The sequence below is a fragment of the Prionailurus viverrinus genome, chromosome B2 (assembly GCF_022837055.1).
Source record: "Prionailurus viverrinus isolate Anna chromosome B2, UM_Priviv_1.0, whole genome shotgun sequence".
In the NCBI taxonomy this organism is placed as follows: domain Eukaryota; kingdom Metazoa; phylum Chordata; class Mammalia; order Carnivora; family Felidae; genus Prionailurus; species Prionailurus viverrinus.
The window spans coordinates 3,034,505-3,046,731 of record NC_062565.1 but is presented as its reverse complement, the minus strand read 5'-3'; the positions used below and the strand labels follow the sequence as shown (position 1 = coordinate 3,046,731).

The 12,227-nt window shown below is 44.7% G+C and overlaps 1 long non-coding RNA gene and 3 other non-coding genes across 5 annotated transcripts; 2 read left to right on the top strand and 2 right to left on the bottom strand.

Annotated features, from left to right (window-relative positions):
* Positions 1 to 765: 765 nt before the first annotated feature.
* On the bottom strand, positions 766 to 2,085 carry LOC125166357 (uncharacterized). Of its 2 annotated transcripts, none has more exons than XR_007152436.1 (4): positions 1,879 to 2,085; positions 1,485 to 1,582; positions 1,060 to 1,202; positions 766 to 942 (listed from the first exon to the last, which is right to left on the bottom strand). It is a non-coding gene; the product is annotated as an uncharacterized LOC125166357 (long non-coding RNA). The 2 variants fall into 2 exon arrangements; XR_007152437.1 differs by having other exon boundaries at positions 1,888 to 2,085.
* A 231-nt stretch (positions 2,086 to 2,316) lies between these two features.
* TRNAI-AAU (transfer RNA isoleucine (anticodon AAU)) lies at positions 2,317 to 2,390 on the top strand. Its single transcript has one exon. It is a non-coding gene; the product is annotated as a tRNA-Ile (tRNA).
* A 310-nt stretch (positions 2,391 to 2,700) lies between these two features.
* TRNAI-AAU (transfer RNA isoleucine (anticodon AAU)) lies at positions 2,701 to 2,774 on the top strand. Its single transcript has one exon. It is a non-coding gene; the product is annotated as a tRNA-Ile (tRNA).
* Positions 2,775 to 7,573: 4,799 nt separating this feature from the next.
* On the bottom strand, positions 7,574 to 7,646 carry TRNAV-UAC (transfer RNA valine (anticodon UAC)). Its single transcript has one exon. It is a non-coding gene; the product is annotated as a tRNA-Val (tRNA).
* Between the last annotated feature and the right edge of the window lie 4,581 nt (positions 7,647 to 12,227).

Here is a 12,227-nt window from a genome sequence, read left to right as displayed (position 1 = left end):
AGTGCGGCACCAGGCTGAGCTGCCCTTGTGCTGAGATCCTCGTTCCCTCTGGGCACGGGTCTGCGGCGGCCCGCGCACCAGGCCGGGCCACCTCAGTTGACTCGGCTGAGACTCTGAGACTGCCGGGCGAACAGCAGTACTGTCTGTGTGGGTCTGTATTAGGGAAGGATGGAGAATTCTGAGGTACTCTCCCTTCCTGGTGTCCTTGGCCCATACTTGGCCCCTACTATCCCTTCTCTTACCTACAAACCACGATGATTCTTGCAAAAGGTAGGTCAGGTCACCTCTGCTTAAAAGCCTCCGGGCTTCCCATTAGAGCTAGAACAAGGTTGGAATTCTTCCCCTGGGGCTACGAGGCCCTTCGCCCTTTGGCTTTTGACTCTTTGCACTCAACTCCCACTACTCCCCACACTGCAGGCTGACCACTTGGCCTCCTCGTTTACTTCAGATCTAAAGCTGATTCCTACTTCAAGCCCTCGCATTTGCTGTTCCCTCTGCCAGGAGGTGGTTCCCTTCAATGACCTTTAAATGACTGACTCCTTCTTAACATTCAGGCTCCACTCCAATGTCACCTCCAGGAGGCCTTTCCTGACTGCCTCTGTGTCCCAGTCACTCCCTGGCACATTACCTGTTTTACGTGCCTCCCAGCCACAAGCACCACCTGAAATTACCTTGTTTTATTTTCTTTCTAATTCGGCCCCCTCTGTACTAGAATGCGCTGTCCCTGAGCCAGGGGACAGTGCTCTCCTGGTAAACACGCCCCTGTGAGTTCTGCGTTTCACAACCTGTGCCATTTTCACCTGAACTTGGTTCTCCAGAAGCTCAGCGGTCTACCAGATCAAAGATCGCGAAGCACTTCTCAGGACCAGGAGGGCTGGTACGTTTGTGGTCCACCCACCTGTGACTCTCATTTACCGGTTATGCGCTATATCCTAGAAAACACTTGAATTCGAATGAGGATAAACAGTTCGGAGGAATGTAGAAACATTGCATTCTGAGGGTCCCTGGTTTGTGCCACACACACTCCCCCTGGAAGCGCGACCCAGTGGGGCTTCTCACCTTCTCTGGAGGTTTGTGGGCTGGCGCGGGTGCAGCATGACCTTATCCCAGGGCCCGAACTCCGGGGGCACGTGAAAATGCCTGTTCTATGGCGCCCTCACCAGAAGAGACTCTCAACTTCACACAAATCTCTCACGCTGAGTCTAGAGAAGACCAAAGGTGAAGGACTAGTACCACCTGATCAAAAGATTTCCTACTAAGCTGCAATAATGAAGACGATGTGGTTTGGGCATTGCATGTAGATAAACATATCAACGGGGCAGGACGGAGTCCAGAAGCAGACACACACACACACACACACACACACACACACGCACGCGCGCGCTCGCGCGCAATCAATTAATTTTCTACAATGATGCCTAGGCCAATCAGTTGAGGAAGTCTTTAAAACAAATAATCCTGGAACAACTGGATAAACTACAGACCTTCTCTCAATCTCTTTTGCAAGCTTCTTTGCAACTTGGTATCTGAATGCGTCTGGGTTTGGTGCCGGACTACTTTCTCTTCCCAAGCATTCTCTGAGCTGCAGAGCGTGGGGGAAAAGATTAAGCTCACCCCTATCTCATACCATACTCAAAAATTAATACAAGTGGAGGTAAGGCTAAAGCTATAAAATAGAAAAATCACTTATGACCTTGTAGTAGGCAAATATTTCTTAGGGAGGAAAGCATAGCATAAAATACATTAAAAGGAGCAAACTGACATTATCAAAGGGATACATTGGCATTATCAAAATTTAAAACTTCTCATTAAAAAACTCGTTATAAAACATCACTAAGAAATGGAAAGGGAAGGAAAAGACTGAAGGGAAACACGCACACTACGTACGTCCGACGAAGGATCTGCGTCCAGATTGAAGAACTGGAAATCAATTTCAGGAAGACAAGGCTGCGACACGTGGGTGGGAGAAAGGAAGTCCCGCCGGGCGGCTTTGGTCCGAATCCTCTCGGGTCAGAACCGGGATCTGAGAAAGACTCGCGACAGGAGGATTCGTCCATTCAAGCCACGAGTTAACCTTCGCTGCTTTTCCCATCACCGCGGTGGGGGAGAGCGAAATGGGAAGAAGGCGGGACTTTTTTAAAAAAAACTGTCCGTCTTTGGCATTTTTTTGTTTTGTCCTCTCCTCCCTTTCCTCCTCCCCTCCTCCCCTCCCTCTCCTCTCTCCCCTCCCCCTTCCTCCCACTCCTCCAACTTGAAGAACCGGTGTCCAGGATTTTTGTTTACATCTTCACAATAGAGGCCACCCTTCCGTCGGGTGGCCGGTTAGCTCAGTTGGTTAGAGCGTGGTGCTAATAACGCCAAGGTCGCGGGTTCGATCCCCGTACGGGCCAGGCAGACACCGTTTTACCGTCGCTGCGCGCGCAGTTCCCCTACCCGACCCGGGCGGACCCGACTGCTGAAGTCAAACACTTGCATGGAGCTGTAGGACCTTCATGTCTTCTTCTTATGATTTTAAGAAGTAACAAACGAAAGCTAGAATAGGAAGTGTTTTTAAAAGACATTGAACAAAGTAGAGCGGGTACATTTAGGCGAGGCGGGGCCAGGATGAGAGAGAATTCATTGGTTTGTGTTGGGAAAAAAAAACTGAATTGGTTTTGGCTTATGTAACACGTCCCGCAGACCGAAAGGTCCTTCCTCGGTGGCCGGTTAGCTCAGCTGGTTAGAGCGTGGTGCTAATAACGCCAAGGTCGCGGGTTCGAGCCCCGTACTGGCCACATGGGGGCGGCTTTTGTTACGTTTAAACACCGGCGTCCGTCAGTCTAGGACTCATCCCCAGGCCTCAACCAATGCGGAATTTAGAGAATTTGAACACGGTTCTCTGACTTCCTGCTTTAGTAGGTCCTTGTTTGATTTCTGTCCACAAAGGTCAGCAGGGACCTGGAAAAGGAAAAAAATTACCTTTGTGCGATTTTTTTTTTTCCATTGGGAAACTGATTCTTGCAACGGAAACCGATTCTTGCAACGGAAACTGGCCTGTTTGGATTATTTCCAACTGGGAAGAAATTGTAAGACCACCCGCACTTTGTGCACGTCCACACTTGGGGCTTCACTAGTTGAAAGAGAGATGAAACGAGATGTTTGAAGCTATATGGGAAGCAGGCTCCTATTAATATCGACACAGGAGGAAAGAAAGGCAGCTTCGTTGTAAACATTCTGACAGCGGGCTCACCGTTAAAACGTTTACTTCGGGGGTAAAAATATATTCATGTGTTCCAAAGTTAGAAAATATTAAAAGGTACAGTGAAAAGTCTCCTCCCGCCCCTGTCATGCACCCAGTGGTGATTTCCAACTTCTATAGGAGACCCCTTAGGTATTCTTTCCATTTCTCTTTGCACAAGCAAATATTTACATAAACTCTTGTTTTCTCTTCTTCCCCTAAGAGTCAGCATATGCGCTCAATTTGCCTTCTTCACTTAGCTATATAAGGTGGCATCTTATCAGTGTTTTGAGAGCTTTCAAGCAGCACTTTCGATACTGTGCCTTTGGCGAAATGAAAGCGTAGTTTCAAAAAAGTTGGCATATTCAGCAAAGTTGAACCTGAAACGTTCTAACCTTTTGTATCACTGTTGGAGGCGATGCACACAGGGAGGCAGCTTGGGGAAACTTGAGAACAGGCGGAAATGTTCAAGCAAAGCACTTTCTGCCCGACCCCTAAAGAAAATTGTGCATTATTAACAAATTTGTTTAAATCGCTCCACTCTTCAGAATGCAATAATTAGCCGCTATTCTGTGTCTGGTAAATGCTGGAGATGTATGACTATGTGAAAAAAGCAGAATTCGAAACGGTGTGTGTAAGATTATGATCCTTCCATTTTAAAACAAGCTTTATTGGGCGCCGGGGTGGCTCAGTCGGTTGAGCGTCCGACTTCAGCTCAGGCAATGATCTCACGGTCCGTGAGTTCGAGCCCCACATCGGGCTCTGTGCTGACAGCTCAGAACCTGGAGCCTGCTTCGGATTCTGTCTCCCTCTCTCTGACCCTCCCCCGTTCATGCTCTGTCTCTCTCTGTCTCAAAAATAAATAAATATTAAAAAAAAAAACAAACAAGCTTTATTATAGGATAATTTGCGTACAATAAAATGCACCCATTTTAAGTGTAGAATTTGATAAGTTTATTATCAGTGTCAGAACAAAGCTGTTATCTCTCAAGCTACACGTTAGCCCTACACTACAATTTAACCGTTACAATCCCCCAAACCTCCTCTGTGCTTTGTGGTAGTTAGAAGGATGTCCCCCCAAAGATGTCCACCTCCTAACCCCTGAGGTCTATGAATATATTATTTTGCGTGGCAAAAGGGACATTGCACATGTGACTAAGGATCTTAAAATGAGGTGATTTTCCTGAATTACCTAGATGGGGTCCAATGTCATCACAAGGGCCCTTCTAAGAGGGGTCAGGGTCACAGAAGGAGATGTGACATAGAAATAGAGGTTGAAGAGGTGCAGTGCTGTTAGCCAAGGAATGCCAGCAGCGTCTAGAAGTTGGACAAAGTAAGGAAACAAAATTCCCCCTAGAGCTTACCAAGCAATGCAGTACCGCTGACCCATATTGGACTGACCTCCAGAACAGGAGGAAAGTAAGTGTATGTTGTTTTCAAGCACTGAATTTGTGGTAATTTGTTACAATCACAATAGGAAACTTACATACCCCTTCTACTCCGTTATACCCCCATCCCAGCCCCAGGCGACTATAGATGTTCTTTCTATCATGATGGCTTTGCCTTGTCCAGAATTTCTTATAAACCATGAGTACGTAGTCTCATGTTCCCGGCTTCCTTTGCTCAGCCCGATATTTTTGAGATTCATTCATGTTGCTGCATGTATCAGTCGCTTGTTCCATTTTCTTGCTGAATTGTACTCCATGTACAGACATATCACCGTCTGTTTTCCATTCACATGTGAATAGACTTTTTCATATGAAGATTAATGTCACAAGTCTTTGTGTGGACGTATGTTGTATTGGTCAGGGTTCTCCAGAAAAAGAGAGAGAGAGAGAGAGAGAGAGAGAGAGAGAGAGAGAGATCTTAAAGAACTGGCGCAGGCAGTTGTGAGGGTCGGGCAAGCCCACATCTGCAGGGTAGATCAGCAGAGTGGAGACGCAGGAAAGATCTGAGGTTAAAGCTCCAGCCTAAAGGCAAGGTGCTCAGGTGGTTAAGTGCCTGACTCTTGCTTTTGGCTCAGGTCAGGATCTCACAATTCACGGGTTCAAGACCCACATCGGGCTCTGTACTGGCAGCGTAGGGCCTGCTTGGGACTCTCTCTCTCTCTCTCTCTCTCAAAACAAATAAATTAAAAAAAATTTTTACAGTGTACTGGCAGAATTCCCCCTTCCTCAGGAGAGAAAGGTCTTTCTTTTTTCAAGGCCTTCAACTGATTGGATGAGGCCACTCACGTTATGAAGGGTAATTCGCTTTACTCAAAACCTACTGGTTAAATGTTAATCTCATCCAAGAAACATCTTCACAGCAACATCTAAACTAGTGTTTGGCCAAATATCTGAATACTGTGGCCTAGACTTGTTGACACATAAAATTACCCAGCAATGTTTTCATTTCTTTTGGGGTAAATACCTAGGAGTTCATTTCTTTTGGGGTAAATACCTAGAATTGCTGGATCATTTGGTCAATGTCTGTTTGACTTTATAAGAAGCTACCAAATATTCTCCAAAATGGTAAGGCCATTTTACTTTCCAATTAATACTTTGTGAGAGCTCCATTTGCTCCAGACTTCTCCAACATTTGGTATTGCCAGACTTTTAAATTTTAGACAGCCTATTTGAAACATTTAAATAGACTTAAAGTATTATCTCCTTGTGGCACTAATTGGCATTCTCCATAACTAATAATGAGTTAGTTCAACCGACTGAGCCACCCAGACACCCCTGATATTTCTTTTCTCATTTAAGAAGTTTCTTGTGACACCTACGATGGTTTGCATTTTTGTCGTAACAGTTACCCCCATCTATTTACCCTTATATAACTTGTTTTTCCCCCAATCTGGTCCTGGACTTCTATCACAGAAACTTCCTGGATTATAAATTTAATTATTATGACATTTTATTGAGCCTTTTTCTTTTTGTTTTAATTTTTTGTATTTCTGACTTCGTGTGATTTTTTTCAAATCCAAAAAAATGCTTATTTGAGGATGCCTGATTCAATTTTGAGAGCTGTGTTACAGTTTTCTTCTGCCTTTTCACTTTTGGAGGAATTTTCATCAGCTAAAATATTTTGCCTTGGGGTTTTCTTATAGTCGCTTTGCATAAATAAAGCTCGTTCAGATATTGTGGGAAGAGACTTGGGATCCTTTACAGGATTCCTAGTTCAAGGCCATCCTCTTCTATCCCTGCATAAAAATACAGTATCTTTAATAGATGTCTTTGGGGAGAGGGCTGGGGATCCACTGGGAAAGAGTTCTGCGTCTCCCGATTTTTATGTTTCCTTCGGTCTTGGGGGATTCTGAATCCCCCCCTTCCTTCTTTTTTCCTTCACCAGCTACTCTCCGCGGAGGGCTTCTCCTCACTTTCTTCTCCCCCAGAAGTTTCTGCTGCTGCTACCGTCTCAGGACTGGCGTGCGTGCCCAGGTTCCTTCCCAGTGTTTTAAGCTGAAATTTCTATTTGAGAGGAGGGGAATTTTAGCTGCATGTTGGGATCTCAGTTCCCATTTTCTTACTTCTAGATGGCTTTTCTGGAGCTCCTTCCATTCTCCCCAGAGAGTCGCCTTTGGGAGCTCTTGCAAGGCAGATCTGCTTGACGTGGGTGTTTTTAGTTCTCCTTTACAGGGACCTTGAAGTCTGTCTTCTAGTTGGGGAGAAGGTATGGCTTTAATGTTGTGTGCGTGTGTTGTAATACGTGGAGAAATTCAGATCTGGGCGATTGTTATTATCCTCAGGTTTTAGATTACCACCGAAATGAGGAGACATTAAAAAATCACATAGTGCTTTAAAAAAAATAAATAAGTGTGTTTTCCATTGTATTTAATAGTGCCAAATTTCCCCCCGTGGGTGCTGTAGCAACTCTCTGCCCTCTAGAGGGTGAAAGTTCATGTTTCCTTACAAAACCACAAAACAACGTCTGATCTGCTCTCCTTCAAATCTGCTTCTGTGGGAAACTGCACATGTCTAATTGCATGAAACCTGGAGCCTTCCCGTTTCTGGCATCCAACACTTGGGGTTTCCTTTAATACACTGCTCAAACCTGCTAAAGTAGATGTTGTTTTAAATCCTTAACATTGTAACTACGATGGAATTAAAATAATAATCTTTCCAGTCAGGCCCTGGCTGTGCACTCATTTAAAATATTCCACGTTTGCTGCTGATGGCTTTCCCCCAACCATCACGAAAGCCAGGGAAATCCTCTGTGCAAGGCAGCGTGGCCCCACACTGCACAGCCCAGTTGGGCGAGTGTCCAGAAGGGGAAACTGAGCGCACAACCCACCGGGTTCTTGGCTATCTAAGTGTCTGAAAGGAAAAGAGGAACCTTCCAAACCTCTCCTGAATGGAAGCCAAGGTAAGTTTGTGGTTCCACTGGGAATCGAACCCAGGGTCTTCTGCGTGTAAGGCAGATGTGCTAACCACTACACCATGGAACCTGGGGGTAACCTGTCTTCCCAGGTGCTCTTACTAGAATCAAGGTAAGAAAAGAAGACCAAAATTCGGTATAGATTGTTATTATGACTGAGAACGAAGTCCTGTGAACTTGGCCCAGGGAGCATGTGTGGGACAGATGAACTTTACATACACAAGTTTGAAAGTCTTCATGAATACTGTCACCGGAAAATATAGTATGAAAATGAGTTTGAATGTTCGGAGACACCCTCCATTTTTCTATCCTCCTGGGACACTCTTAGTCTGGTCAACATTTATTGTTTTTCTGCCCATATTTATTGAGAGCTTACTATGCTCCAGACACTTTTCAAGGCTCTGGGATACAGCAGTAAATACAAAGGTAAAAAAAATATATATATCCTTCTTGAGATGACACTAAAAAAGTGCATTTATATTTCATGGAAACTATCCTTGAATTCAGCAGCAGCCGCATGAACTCCTTCTCTGCCCCTTGTCCTGAAACTCCTGCATGTTTCAAGAGACAAGATCAAAAACCACATCCATTAAGATCAGCATCAACCCCACCATAAATATCTAGTGTTACTGTGAAATCAGCTTAGAACTTGCAGACCTTGGAAAAGGGTCGTGAGGTTGTTTATATGCCTTGTCTCCGCGAATGGCAAGTTCGCGGCCTTGACATGGCTGGAGTATGTGTGCTGCTGGCTTATTTCTTTGTGCCCCCACATGTCCGTGCACGGAAGGAAAAGTTCTCAGACACGGAGACTGAGTGGGCGTGCGGGGCTGCCTCTGTGAGAGAGAGAGAGAGAGAGAGAGAGAGAGAGAGAGCAGCAGCAGCTGCAGCCGTGGCCCGCACATAGCCTTTATTTCATCTTTCATTAGATGTGAGCATCAAAGAATATCAGAGCAAAGAAAGAGCACAAAGGATCTTTAGACATGAGCCAGACATACGTCTGGTGGCGACGTGAAGGCACGAAGGAGCGCATGTGGTTTCCAGGAATGTCAGCGAGTTACAGCAGGTGTTGTATCTAAACTGTCCTCTTCGGGACTGAGGGGCTCTGTATCTCACGCGTTCGACCACCTGGAGACCAGAACAGTGCTGACGTTTTGGCCGGTACCCCGATCCCCCTCCAGGACTTACAATACACGCTCTAGAAATACCGCCACACTCCCCCAGGCAGCGGGACGAGCCTGAGCCAGTAGCAAAAGATGTGATGAAGTCCTTGAAGCTGTTCCAAATACATATCACGTCCCAGTACATGCTAGGTGTCAAGGCACCCATGCTACAAAAGTAAGAGTAAATTGCAGAGGTGTGTGAGCCAGCCAGACACTTGTCATGGAAAGGAGAGAGTGGCTCTTTCTAGATGAAAGTCTAGGAAAGAAAGAGCATGGAGGTTTTAACGAATTTGGTGGAAGCAACTTCCAAAATGGAGGCAACTTGAACTTCAGATGCTGCAGTGAGAAAGATGAATTTTGGAAGACCAGACAGCCTCAACCCAGGCCGGGACCAAGAGCACCCGTAATATCCTAGCGATGATCCCCACATCCCTGAAAGTGTAACAGTTTGTAAAATGTACGAAGGAGAAAATACAGTGCCTTATTTCAGTACTCCAACTTATTTAGAAACTAAGAACGGATTGAAAAGGAGGATGAAATGTGTGTAAAATACTGAATTTCAAATAGTTAAGATACACTTTATACCCACATCTCCTACCAATCCTTTTTACATTGGGCTACTGCAAAAATACTTAAGAGTTAAGATAACTTACAAAGCGCTTGATGTCCCTATTCAAATTGTTTGCTTTTTGTATACAATAATATCAGGACTTCTTAAATGATGGCATTTTCCCTTTCTGTACCAGGGGTTCCTTTGTGTGTTCATGTTAGAAAGTTTCTCTACTGCTCTTATCGTTTATTATAAAATGTCAGTATTTAATATAAATCAGTTAAAGCAGTTCTGTTCAAGTGAGACCTATAGCTCAAGACATTTCTGAAAAAAACCATTAAATATAACTAGTTTCTGTGTAGGCTGGAAGGTTGAGAGTTTCTATTGAGGGTTCTTACTTATTTTTTATGTGCATCTAAATATTTTCAATGTTATTTACCAGTGTTGCATCCACACGACTCCTGAAACAGAATGCTAAGGGCACCAATGACAGTCACAGCAAAGTTTGTTGCTACGAGAGGCAAGGCCGACCGATCGGGACCGACACTTTTGATCAGAGTGCGGCCTCGAACAGCCGGGGTACAGAGTTTTTATAGCCGACCACATCGTCTTATCATCACCTGGGAACAGAACAAAGAAATAGTTCCCAGATGAGGTGGAAACAGTTCCCGGATGGGGTGATTATTTTAGAATTTCTGTGACGAGTTGATCTCCTTGACCCTGCCTCTGGTCCACTTTTCTTTGAACTTTTGTTCCCTTAATTGGTGAAGCCTAATTTACAAGAGAATGAAGTGTAATTTACAAGAGTAAAGCAAGGCTGTTATCTCTTAACCTTCAGTGTCAAAACAAAGCTGCTATTTCTCAAGCTACAGTGTCAGCACAAAGCTGTTATCTCTCAAACTCTAGCTTAGCCCTACACTACAATTTAACCCTTACACGAGTTGTAAATATATTAGTGCCTTTGGTGCCTATTATATGCAAAAATGCAGTGAGGAAAGTTTACTAATGCAATTGGCTTGGTCCCTCTGTTTGCAGTATAGTTTGAGAGAGAGAGAAACACATAGGATAAAAAAAAAAAGAGAGAAACATGTAGGATAGAGTATCGTGATAGTGGATTGTTATTTAGTCTACCATATTAAAAAACATGTTTTCTCCCACACATGTAATCGTCCTCTGAGGGTGTGCTATTTCTAACCTCTGCTACAGTTTCTTGCATGCTGGATTTATTGCTTGGTTACTTTCTCGAATGATAGAATAACGTACGATATCTTCGCAGTATTTTATCTGTTTAAATTGATAGAATACCAGAAAGTAAATGAATCAACTTGGCAGTCACCATTAGGAGTTAAAAACTATAAGTCTTAGGATTCATTCACATCCTCAGGGATATGACAAATCAAACTTAGGTGAAAGTGCAGAGATCAACCAACTGCAACATGGTATTTCACAAGCTCGAAAGGAGACAGACACGAAGATATATCCAAAAGCAAAAAGACCTTAGGGGAATGACATCCATCCTATCATACATAATAAAAATGTTCTAAAGAATAACATCACTTGCTCTTTATTATGAAAAAATAAACGGATGTACGTCTTGGAAACTGAGCACAAGATGAATTGGTCTGAGTCCCCGAATCGCACACTTGAACACCTCATGTCTGTCTGTGTCTCTAAACCAATCACATCTTCCTGGACCACAGATGCTTGCTAATGAGAAAGGCGTTTTGAAGGTGTTTCCTGGAGAAGGTTGAGGGACGCAGTGAGTATCTCGTCTAAAAATCAACCCAGACTTTCGAGATTCAACCACGGGCTGGCTTGCTCTTGTCCTTTTAGCAAGTGTCTTTCTTCCTCCACGATTTAGGCGAGCAGAGAATGACTCAGAGAGAAACTGGCTCCGCTGTTCCCTCGTCTCTCCTGATGTTGACCACACTACACAGTGGAAGTAAGTTTCGCACACAAGACAAAGCCTCCCTAATCCAATCATCCCCCACTTTCTGGTCGTACAAGAAGACAACCAGCACCTAATTCCACCTGTGTCGAGAAAGCGGTTACGTTTATCTCAATACGAAGAGAGAGAGAGGAGGTGGAATTTCCTGACTATTCTACGTCAAGTATGGGCTGTTATTTACATTTACGAATGGTGGATTACACCCTCCCTATGGATTTACAGGCGGCAGCTTCCAGGGAGCAGGGCTGGGACTCCCTGTAGGTCGGGCATATCAGATTTGTCTTCTCCCTCTCCGGCAACACCAGACTCTGGACTCTGCTGGTTTTAAGCCTCAACCCTCAGTTTCCCAGTTCCCCCCGTGTCACTCTTTTCCGTTTTATTTGCACTTCCCGCCCCCAGGATGTGCAAAACTGTCACCTGAACTTCCTCTTTGCAGGACCAGGCCTGGAGGTCGCCTTCACTGGTCTTTTGGGGCTTTTCCTTACCGCCTGTCCTCTTCCAGCTAGGGGCTTTCTAGCCCCTCCCTCCCCACCCCCACCCCTGCCTGGATGTTGCGGGCGGGGCTAAGCAGCCAGGGCTCAGCGACTCTGCTCCCAACCAAGGGCTGAGGAATTATTTCTAGAAGTTTGTGGGATTGTATTATAGATCCGTGTGTTTAACTGGCGCGTGTCACAGCGCACTCCCCCAGCGTTGTCCGAGGGATAGAAACGATCTCAAGGATTTGTCCAGCTCCAGTTTCTTGGAATGAGAACATATGCCTTTTCCCGGGTAATGTTTAGTATCCGTTTTTCGGAAAGAAAGGGATCGCTATCAACTTTAAAGAGGAAAAAGGAGGGTGAGAGTAAGAAGACATCTATCCAATGTTGCTTGGAGGGAAAGTGTAAGAAAATAATACGCCAGTAAAGTTCTAATGTGTTTTGATATTCGTATATAATTTCTTTTTTAATTTCTTCCAAGTTTCTACTTAAATTCCAGTTAGCATGCCAGGTGTGG